Source organism: Dioscorea cayenensis, unplaced genomic scaffold, assembly GCF_009730915.1.
Source record: "Dioscorea cayenensis subsp. rotundata cultivar TDr96_F1 unplaced genomic scaffold, TDr96_F1_v2_PseudoChromosome.rev07_lg8_w22 25.fasta BLBR01000447.1, whole genome shotgun sequence".
Taxonomy (NCBI): domain Eukaryota; kingdom Viridiplantae; phylum Streptophyta; class Magnoliopsida; order Dioscoreales; family Dioscoreaceae; genus Dioscorea; species Dioscorea cayenensis.
In genome coordinates this window covers 34,616-45,829 of record NW_024086838.1, presented here as the reverse complement: position 1 = coordinate 45,829, position 11,214 = coordinate 34,616, and the positions used below count along the sequence as shown (strand labels likewise).

The window sequence follows — 11,214 nt, the reverse complement described above, 5'->3', positions numbered from 1 at the left end:
TCAGGCAATCGGAGATGCAAGTAGTCACGGCTGCCACTCTATTCGAAGTTAGAAGATCTAACTTTTTACTCAATGATTCCACTTGAGCCACCAATGAAGTTACTACATATATCTCACGGAGACCGGTCACCTTTTTCTTCTTCCTAGCATTCCATTGGTAGCTATTTAACCCCATTTCCTCAATTAGTTGATGGGCCTCACTGGGGGTCTTGCTACCTAAGGTACCTCCTGCTGCCACATCCAAGAGTTGCCTTATACTCGGATTCAACATGTTGTAAAAGGTCTGGACATTCATCAACTCTAGGAATCCGTGTTGTGGGCACTTTCTCAGGAGCTCCTTGAACTTTTCCAGCATCTCAAATAGAGACTCCAATTCTGACTGCATAAAGGACGAGATCTCATTCATAAGTTTTGCAGATTTTCCGGGAGGGAAATAACAGGCCAGAAAAGCTTCTACCATCTCCTCCCATGTGGTAATCGATGCTCTAGGTAATGAGTGTAGCCATTGCTTCACTCTCCCCTTTAGAGAAAATGGGAAGGCTCTCAACTTGATGGCATCATCCGTCACTCTGTTTATCTTCAGCATATCACACACCTCGAGAAAACTCTCTATATGACTATTTGGATCCTCATCGGCCAAACCGTTGAACTGTGCGGATTGCTGCAACATGTGGATGAATGCTGGCTTCAACTCAAAGTTCAGAGCTGTAATCGGGGAATGCACAATACTTGATTATGTCCCTAATACTGAAGGTCTGCCATAATAGGATAATGTCCGCTATTGCTCATTCTGTTATGCCATGTGTTTAGATTCTTCTACTTCCAAATCAGCTAGTTTAAACAATTCTTGCATAGGTTCTTTCCCTTTTCTTCTAAGTTTACGTTGAAGCTCAGGATCTCCTTCAACAATTTGTGAAGGGTTTCCTCGGGTCATAACCTGGAGCTGCACCAAAAACAAAGAAAAAGAAAATTCAAAACGATGATAGAAAAGAAGATGTGAACTAAAATGAATGAATGAATAGCTAAGAAAACAAAGTGCAAAGTATCTCAAAACGGCCACTTCCCGACAACGGTGCCAAAAACTTAACAACGGCCCTTGCGTATGTCCCGCAAGTGCACGGGTTTGTCAAAGTAATAAAATATGAGATGTGTGGGGTATCATATCCACAGGGAGTAGGTAACAAAACACTTAAATTATTTCTTAACTAAGTAAAATATGAATAGTGATATGTGTGACAAGATGTGAAATAATAAAAGTAAAAGAACAAGAAAGAGAGCACAAGTAAAGGAGAAGGTAAGGGAATCGATAAAAATGGGGTACCCGGATATTGCTCGGCTTAGGATAATCATTTCAAGTGCAAGCACCCTCTATTATACTTAATAACAAATGTAATAATGAGTCGTGGATATCCTTAAATACATGGTCCCAAATCTAATGTCAACAATGCCAAACTCTATACATGTCCCGGAGGAGAAATTGAATAACCTCTCAGCCTCACACTCGTATAGAATTGCAATGAGTTCTAGGTATTCCAAGGGATAAATTCTCTTCCAATGAATAACCTCTCAGCCTAACTCTATACATGTCCCTAGCCACAATTAAGCCCTAGGTGCTAAAATCACTTCAACGCTTAACTCCATTGCACCCACAACTAAGCCCCAGTGGAAGGTCATCCTTTAGCCCTGATAAGTGCGTGTGCGATATGGAGGCGAAGCGTTCATCCCTTATGTTGAGCATTACTTTTCTTAGGTTTTTACACTAATATATGTGTTTTTGTGTTACTTTTATGCAGGTAGGTTGTGAGGCCAAGTATGAAGGAAAGAAGCCAATGTGGATTACAATGCACCGATTTTGGAGGAAATCTTGCTAAGGTTCAAACGCGAAGACATGGGTCGATGTGAGATGCTAGAGTGTGTGCCAACCTCCTCGTATTCCAGTTGGCACATCCATTTGGAGGGGCACAAAGGCAGTCACACTCGGGCATTCCGACTTATGCACATAGAACAAAAGCTTCACCACGGTAGAAAGTACTGTAGCAGCACTGTTCACAGCCGTCCGAGAAAACAGGAGTTCAGAGGATCCACACGGGCGTGTGGAAATTATCCACGCCTGTGTAGAAATTCCTCACGGGCACGTGAAGCATCCACGCCCATGCTGTCGGCCGATTCCAGCCCTATTTAAAAGCCGAATCAGCCCCGATCTTAGTATTCTTTTCTCCATCTTTTCCCCAACTTGAGAGAGGGCTTCCGCTAGGGTTTCGAGGGGTATTGGCCAAGGTTTTAGAGAGGTTTTACGGCTCCGACGTCATCATTCCTTAGGACGAAGATTGGTAGGAGAGCTTCTGTCGAGGCGTATCCTATACCGGACGAGGGAATCCTTGTACGACGAGTAGAGGACTTTCCACAAGACCATCGACACGACTATCGAGGGGGTTTCTTTATGGATTCATTGCTTTTACATTCTATTTCTTTGATTGTACTTAGCTCCATGGAGAGCTAAACCCCTAGTGGGTACTCGGGTATTGTGAACCCTAGGATGTATTTGTTTATTTGAACCTCTTTATTATGCTTTCAATAAATTGATGTTTGTTGTGAGTTCCAACCTTGAATGCTTGATTGTATGAACATTTCCCCTAGAGTGACACTAGGGTTGAGAGTTCTTTTTGGTAATCTTGTGAGTTAGTGACACACCACGAGCGTTAGACAAAGCTAGGTTGGAGAGGGTTGAGAGGGTGAGTCGAGAGGTACAGGAGCATCCCTTTTCCCCTCTGGCGTGATAGATTCTACCTCCGTTGCTTGAGTTCTTTGAGGCCATAATAAAGTGAATGGTCTAAGGGATGAACTTCCGCTAAGGCTCAGTTCTGCGTGCAACGGAGTGAAGCGTTGAGGTGATCTTAGTATCTGGGGCTCAGTTGTGGTTAGGGACCTTCCACCTGGACCAAAGGGTTAGGTCTATAATTAGGAAGAGATTTATCACTTGGAATCCCTAGAGCTCATTGCAACTCTATGCGAGTGTGAGGTGTTGAGATTGTTCGATTTCGCCTCCCGGACATGTATAGAGTTAGGCATAGTTGACCTTAGATTTGGGACTATGTAATTAAGGATTTCCATGACTCACCATTGCATTGATTAGGAAGCATAATAGAGGGTTCTGGAACTTGAAACAATTATCCTAGGCGGAGCATTATCCGGGTACCCCATCTTTATCGATTGCCTTACCCCCCTTCTTTACTTTTGCTCTCTTACTTGTTGCTTTTACTATTGAGAATTGAATCATTATCACACTCATCATCATTGATCTTTTACATAGCTAAGAATCGAATTAAGTATTTTTATTCCCTACTCCCTGTGGATTCGATACCCGCTCACCCGGGATTATTACTTTGACAAACCCGTGCACTTGCGGGATATACGCAAGGGGACCTTGTCAAGCCCATTCACTCTACTATGACCGCAAAGAACATGAGGAAATGGAGGTAGAATAAATCATAACAGAGGGGAAAGGTAATGCTCCGCTATCTTTCGATTCACGTTCTCAACCCTATCCAATCTAGCTTTGTCTAACTCTCATGGTGTGTCAGTCACTCACAAGGGTTACCAACAAGAATTCTAAACCCTAGTATCACTCTAAGGGAGTTTCATACAATCAAGAATTAAAAATTGGAACTTAAATAAAACATCAATTAATTTTTTGGAACTTAAATAAAACATCAATTAATTGAAAGTATAATAAAAAGTTCAATGAAACGAATACATCCTAGGGTTCACAAATACCCAAGTACCCACTAGGGGGTTTAGCTCTCCATAGAGCTAATTATAATTAATGAAATCAAATGTAAAAGCAAAGAATCCATAGAAAACCCATTCGATAGTTGTGGTGATGGTCTTGTAGAGAGTCCTCTACTCGTCCAAAGGTCCCTTTGTCTTGCCTAGGATACACCTCGTCGGATCGGTGCCGAAGAAAGCTTTCCCACTAATCTTTTTCCAAATGCAGCGCGATATCAGAGCCATAGAACTTCTCCAAATCCTTAGCTAATACCTCTTCAAACCCTAGCCGCATCCATCTATCAAGTTAGGAAAAAGATTGTGAAATCGGGGCTAAAATCAGCCTTAAATAGGGCTGGATTCGGGAATCCACACGCCCTTGTGGGCGCCCTTGTTGATTTTTCGCACGGGAGTGTGGAATTTCCACACGCCCGTGTGGATTCTCTGTTTTACTTAGTTTCGGCCACCTATGAACAGTACCTGCTACAGTGAAATGCTATAGTGCTTTACTATATTACACTGCATAATACAGGCCCGAAACTCTCATGAATCCATGCTTTCATCGAGGTAACGCAAACGGGCACACGTTGGCATCGTGAATCGCTTTGCTTCTTCAATAACAGACATATTGGTGGAGATCTTGCTATACATGCACAAGCAGGAATGCTTGATTGTGACTACCCTTGTGGCCCTCCAAATTATAGTGCTAACTTGAGTACAAGGAGATTGGCATACATTCTTGCATCTTGAACCCGACTTTTGTCTTCGCATTTGAATGTTCTCAAGATTTCCTCCAAATAATGCGCTTGCAACCCACATTGGCTTATTTCTTTAACTTTCGGCTCCACAACCTTATATGCATTAAATTAACATAAATACACACATATTAGCATTAAAACCTGAGAAACGTAATGCTCAACATAACGAAAGAACACTTTGTATTCTTATCACACAAGCACTTATCAACACCCCTTGCATATGTGTGCCATAAGTGCACGGGTTGTCGAAGTAATAAAGTATCCCGGTGAGTGGGTAGTCGTATCTATAGTGAATAGTTGTTAGGAAGCAAATATGAATGCTATTTAGAGGGCGTCGGCTAGGGTTTCAAGGGGTATTGGCCAAGGTTTTGGAGAGGTTCTACGGCTCCGACATCGTGATTCGATTAGGAAGAAGGTTGGTAGGGGAGCTTCGATCGAGGCGTATCCTATACCGGACGAAGGAATCCTTGGACGACGAGTAGAGGACTTTCCACAAGACCATCAACACGACCATCAAGGGGGTTTCTTTATGGATTCATTGCTTTTACATTCTATTTCTTTGATTGTACTGAGCTCCATGGAGAGCTAAACCTCTAGTGGGTACTTGGGTGATTGTGAACCCTAGGATGTATTCGTTCCATTAAACTTCTTTATTATGCTTTCAATAAATTGATGTTTATTGTGAGTCCCAACCTTGAATGCTTGATTGTATTAACATTTCCACTAGAGTGACACTAGGGTTGAGAGTTCTTGTTGGTGACCTTGTGAGTGAGTGACACACCACGAGCGTTATACAAAGCTAGGTTAGAGAGGCTTCAGAGGGTGAGTCGAGAGGTACAGGAGCTTTCCCCTCCGATGTGAAAGATTCTACCTCCGTTCCTCAAGTTCTTTGCGGCCATAATAGAGTGAATGGTCTAAGGGATAAACCTCCGCTGGGGCCTAGTTGCGCGTGCAATGGAGTGAAGCGTTGAGGTGATCTTAGTATCTAGGGCTTATTTGTGGCTAGGGACCTTCCGCCTGGACCAAAGGGTTAGGTCTAAATCTAGGAAGAGATTTATCACTTGGAATCCCTAGAGCTCATTGCAACTCTATGCGAGTGCGAGGTGTTGAGATTGTTCGATTTCTCCTCCGGGACGTGTATACAGTTAGGCATAGTTGATCTTAGATTTGGGACTATGTATGTAAGGATTTCCATGACTCACCATTGCATCAATTAGGAAGCATAATAGAGAGTTCTTGCACTTGGAGTGATTATCCTAGGTGAAGCATCATCCGAGTACCCCGTCTTTATCGATTGCCTTGCCTCCTCCTTACTTTTGCTCTCTTACTTGTTGCTTTTAATTTATGAGAATTGAATCATTACCACACTTATCATTTTTGATACTCCACATAGCTAAGAATCGAATTAAGTGTCTTTACTCCCTACTCCCTGTGGATTCGACCCCGCTTACCAGGGATTATTACTTCGATAAACCCGTGCACTTGCGGGATATAAGCAAGGGGATCTTGTCAGTCCCGGTGGACAAATCTCTCAATCTCACACCTCACACACAATATGGTTGCATAGAGTTTAGGGAATACGGAGATAGCAAACACTCAATAGAAAGGGAAAGGGGATACTCCACTATCTCATGACTCACCCTCTCAACCCTCTTTAACCTTGAAGTTCTAACTATAATGGAGACCTCTCTCACATCAAAGTAACAAATCATGCGAAATCCAATTAACTACAAGGATTAATTAAACAAGCAAGCAATGGGAATACAAGATTAAAACTCAAATCAACTCGGATTTAATAGAAACATAAAGCAAATCATTACAAAAACATAGATCCTAGGGTTCACATGCCCAAATACATACTAAGGTTTAGCCCTCCATGGAGCAATTAACAAAACAATGATTATTACAATGAAAAGCAATGAAAATCATGAAGTAAAACCCCCTTAAATTCGTGATGATGGCCTTGATGGGTCACCCAACGTCTTGAAGAATCGTTCTCCGAAGCTAGGTCGCCGAAGCCTCCCTCTATGCTATGACGGAGAGATGATCGATCAAAGTTGGCGATGGATGCCCCCCAATATCGCCAAAGACCTCCTCCAAAACCCTAGCTACCTTGCCTACAAAGTGCTCATGAAAACCCTTGCAAAAAGTCTCTCAAAAATAGGGCAAACGGCCTATTTAAAGCCCAAAACCACGCCTGTCACGTGTCCTCATGCGCCCGTGTTGATTTTCCACGCGGCCACATGGGTTGCAGGAATTTTCACGCGGGCGCGTGAACAGTTGATAAGTGTTTGTGTGATATGAATGCGAAGCATTCTTTCCTTATGTTGAGCATTACTTTTCTCAGGTTTTTACACTACCATGTGTGTTTTCATGTTTATTTCGTGCAGGTAGGGTTGTGAGGCCGATTATGAAGGAAAGAAGCCAATGTGGATCATAATGCACCGATTTTGGGGGAAATCTTCCTAAAGTTCAAACGCGAAGACATAGGTCGGGTGTGAGATGCTAGAGAGTGTGCCAACCTCCTCATATTCGAGTTGGCACATCCATTTTGAGGGGCACAAGGGCAGTCACACTCGAGCATTCCGACTTATGCACATAGAACAAGAGCTCCACCAACTTGTCTATCATTAAAGAAGCAAGTGATCCACGATGTGAACGTATGCCCATTTGCGTCACCTTGATAAAAGTATAGACTCGGGAAAAATTTGGGCTAGGTACTGTAGTGGAACATTGTAGCAAAAGTACTGTAGCAACACTATTCACAGCAGGCCGAGAAAACAGGAATTCAGAGAATCCACAGGGGCGTGTGGAAATTATACACGGCTGTGTGGAAATTCCACATGGGCGTGTGAAAAATCCACAGGCCCATGTGGTCGCCCGATTCCAGCCCTATTTAAAGCCGATTCAGCCCCGATTTCAGCATTCTTTTCTCCATCTTTTCCCCAACTTGAGAGAGGGTTTCGACTAGGGTTTTGAGAGGTATTGGCTAAGGTTTTGGAGAGGTTCTACGGCTCTGACATCGTCATTCCTTAGGAAGAAGGTTGGTAGGGGAGCTTCCGTCGAGGCGTATCCTATACCGGACGAGGGAATCCTTGGATGACGAGTAGAGCACTTTCCACAAGACCATCGACATGACTATCGAGGGGGTTTCTCTATGGATTCATTGCTTTTACATTCTATTTCTTTGATTGTACTTAGCTCCATGGAAAGCTAAACCCTAGTAGGTACTTGGGTATTTGTGAACCCTAGGATGTATTTGTTTCATTGAATCTCTTTATTATGCTTTCAATAAATTGATGTTTGTTGTGAGTTCCAACCTTGAATGCTTGATTGTAAGAACATTTCCCCTAGAGTGACACTAGGGTAGAGAGTTCTTGTTGGTAACCTTGTGAGTGAGTGACACACCATGAGCATTAGACAAAGCTAGGTTGGGGATAGTTGAGAGGGTGAGTTGAAAGGTATAGGAGTGTTCCCTTTCCCTTTCGACGTGATAGATTCTTGATAAGTGCTTGTGCGATATGAATGCAAAGCATTCTTTCCTTATGTTGAGCATTACTCTTCTCGGGTTTTTACACTAATATGTGTGTTTTTATGTTACTTTTATGCAGGTAGGGTTCTGAGGCCGAGTGTGAAGGAAAGAAGCCAATGTGGATCACAATGCACCGATTTTGCAGGAAATCTTGCTAAGGTTCAAATGCGAAGACATAGGTCGGATGTGAGATGCTAGAGTGTGTTCCAACCTCCTCGTATTCGAGTTTGGCACATCCATTTGGAGGGGCACAAAGGAAGTCACACTGGAGCATTCTGACTTATGCACATAGAACAAGAGCTCCACCAACTTGCCTATCATTGAAGAAGCAAGTGATCCACGACGTGAACGTGTGCCCATTTGCGTTACTCCGATGAAAGTATGGATTTGGGAAGCTATTTAGGCCGGATACTGTAGTAGAGAACTCCAGCAGCACGGTAGCAAATACTGTAGCAGCACTATTCACAGCCGCCCAAAAAAACATGAGTTCAGAGAATCCACACGAGCGTGTGGAAATTATCCACGCCCGTGTGGAAATTCCGCACGGGCCCGTAAAGCATCCACGATCGTGTAGTCACCTGATTCCAGCCCTATTTAAAGCTGAATCAGCCCCGATTTTAGTATTCTTTTCTCCATCTTTTCCCCAACATGAGAGAGGGCTTCAGCTAGGGTTTTGAGGAGTATTGGCTAGGGTTTTGGAGATGTTCTATGGCTCTGACATCGCGCGTCATTTGGAAGAAGATTATTGGGAGAGCTTTCGTCAGCACCGATCCGGCGAGGTGTATCATAGGCCGGACAAAGGATCCCTTGTGACGAGTAGAGGAATCCCCACATGACCATTGACACGACTATCGAGGAGGTTTCTTTATGGATTCATTGCTTTTACATTCTATTTCTTTGATTGTACTTAGCTCCATGGAGAGCTAAACCCCTACTGGGTACTTGGGTATTTGTGAACCCTAGGATGTATTCGTTTCATTGAATCTCTTTATTATGCTTTTAATAAATTGATGTTTATTGTGAGTTCCAACCTTGAATGCTTGATTGTATGAACATTTCCGCTAGAGTGACACTAGAGTTAAGAGTTCTTGTTGGTAACCTTGTGAGTGAGTGACACACCACGAGTGTTAGACAAAACTAGGTTGGAGAGTGAGAGGGTGAGTCGAGAGGTACAAGAGCGTCCCTTTTCCTCTCCGACCTGATAGATTCTACCTCCGTTCCTCGAGTTCTTTGCGGCCATAATAGAATGAATGATCTAACGAATGAACCTCCGCTAGGGCTTAGTTGCGCGTGCAATGGAGTGAAGTGTTGAGGTGATCTTAGTATCTAGGGCTTAACCGTGCTTAGGGACCTTCCACTTGGACCAAAGGGTTATGTCTATAATTAGGAAGAGATTTATCACTTGGAATCACTAGAGCTCATTGCAACTCTATGCGAGTGCGAGGTTGAGAGGTTATCTAATCTCTCCTCCGGGACATGTATAGAGTTAGGCATAGTTGACCTTATATTTGGGACTATGTAACTAAGGATTTCCGCGACTCACCATTGCATTGATTAGGAAGCATAATAGAGGGTTCTTGCACTTGAAACAATTATCCTAGGTGGAGCATTATCCGAGTACCCCATCTTTATCGTTGCCTTACCTCCTCTTTACTCGTGCTCTCTTACTTGTTGCTTTTACTTTTGAGAATTGAATCATTGTCACAATTATCATCATTGATCCTTCACATAACTAAGAATCGAATTAAGTATTTTTATTTCCTATTCCCTGTGGATTCGATACCCGCTTATCCGGGATTATTACTTCGACAAACCCATGCACTTACGGGATATACGCAAGGGAACCTTGTCAATTCTACCTCCGTTCCTCCAGTTCTTTGCGGCCATAATAGACTGAATAGTCTAAGGGATGACCCCCCGCTGGGGCTTAGTTGCGCGTGCAACGGAGTGAAGCGTTGAGGTGATCTTAGTATCTACGGCTTAATTGTGGTTAGGGACTTTCCACCTGGACCAAAGGGTTAGGTCTATAATTAGGAAGAGATTTATCACTTGGGATCCATAGAGCTCATTGCAACTCTATTCGAGTGCGAGGTTGAGAGGTTATCTAATCTCTCCTCCGGGACATGTATAGAGTTAGGCATAGTTGACCTTAGATTTGGGACTATGTATTTAAGGATTTCCATGACTCACCATTGCATTGATTAGGAAGCATAATAGAGGGTTCTTGCACTTGAAACAATTGTCCTAGGCGGAGCATTATCCGAGTTCCCCATCTTTATCGATTGCCTCTCCTCCTCCTTTACTCGTGCTCTCTTACTTGTTGTTTTTACTTTTGAGAATTGAATCATTGTCACACTTATCACTATTGATCTTTCACATAGCTAAGTAGAGGATTAAGTGTTTTCATTCCCTACTCCCTGTGGATTCGATACCTGCTCATCCGGGATTATTACTTCGACAAACCCGTGCACTTGCGGGATATACGCAAGGGGACCTTGTCAAGTTTTTGGCACCGTTGCCGCGGAGTAGGCGTTTAGAGATACTTTGCACTTTGTTTTCATACATTCTATTTTATATCTTCTTATTGTATCATCGTTATTGTTTCTTTTTCTTTTTTTTTTGTATGCAGCTCCAGGTTGTGACCGGAGGGAATCCCTCAATATTGATTGAAGGAGATCCTGAGCTTGAACGTACACTAAGAAGAAAAAGGAAAGGGCCTGTGCAAGAACAGTCTAATTTAGCTGATTTGGAAGTGGAAGAATATGAAAACATGGCAGAATAGAATGAGCAACAGTGGACATTATCTGATTATGCCAGACCTTCAATGTTGGGGACACAATCGAGCATTAAGCATTCCCCGATTACAGCTCTGAACTTTGAGTTGAAGCCAGCATTCATCCACATGTTGCAGCAATCCGCACAGTTCAACGGTTTGGCCGATGAGGATCCAAATAGTCATATAGAGAGTTTTCTCGAGGTGTGTGATATGCTGAAGATAAATGTAGTGACGGATGATGCCATCAAGTTGAGAGCCTTCCCATTTTCTCTAAAGGGGAGAGTGAAGCAATGGCTACACTCATTACCTAGAGCATCGATTACACATGGGAGGAGATGGTAGAAGCTTTTCTTGCCTGTTATTTCCCTCCCGGAAAATCAGCA

General features: G+C 43.0%; 1 non-coding gene across 1 annotated transcript; it reads left to right on the top strand.

The window, feature by feature from the left end:
- The first annotated feature begins 305 nt into the window (after nucleotides 1–305).
- On the top strand, nucleotides 306–412 carry LOC120254436. Its single transcript, XR_005534621.1, has one exon. It is a non-coding gene; the product is annotated as a small nucleolar RNA R71 (small nucleolar RNA).
- The last annotated feature ends 10,802 nt before the right edge of the window (nucleotides 413–11,214 follow it).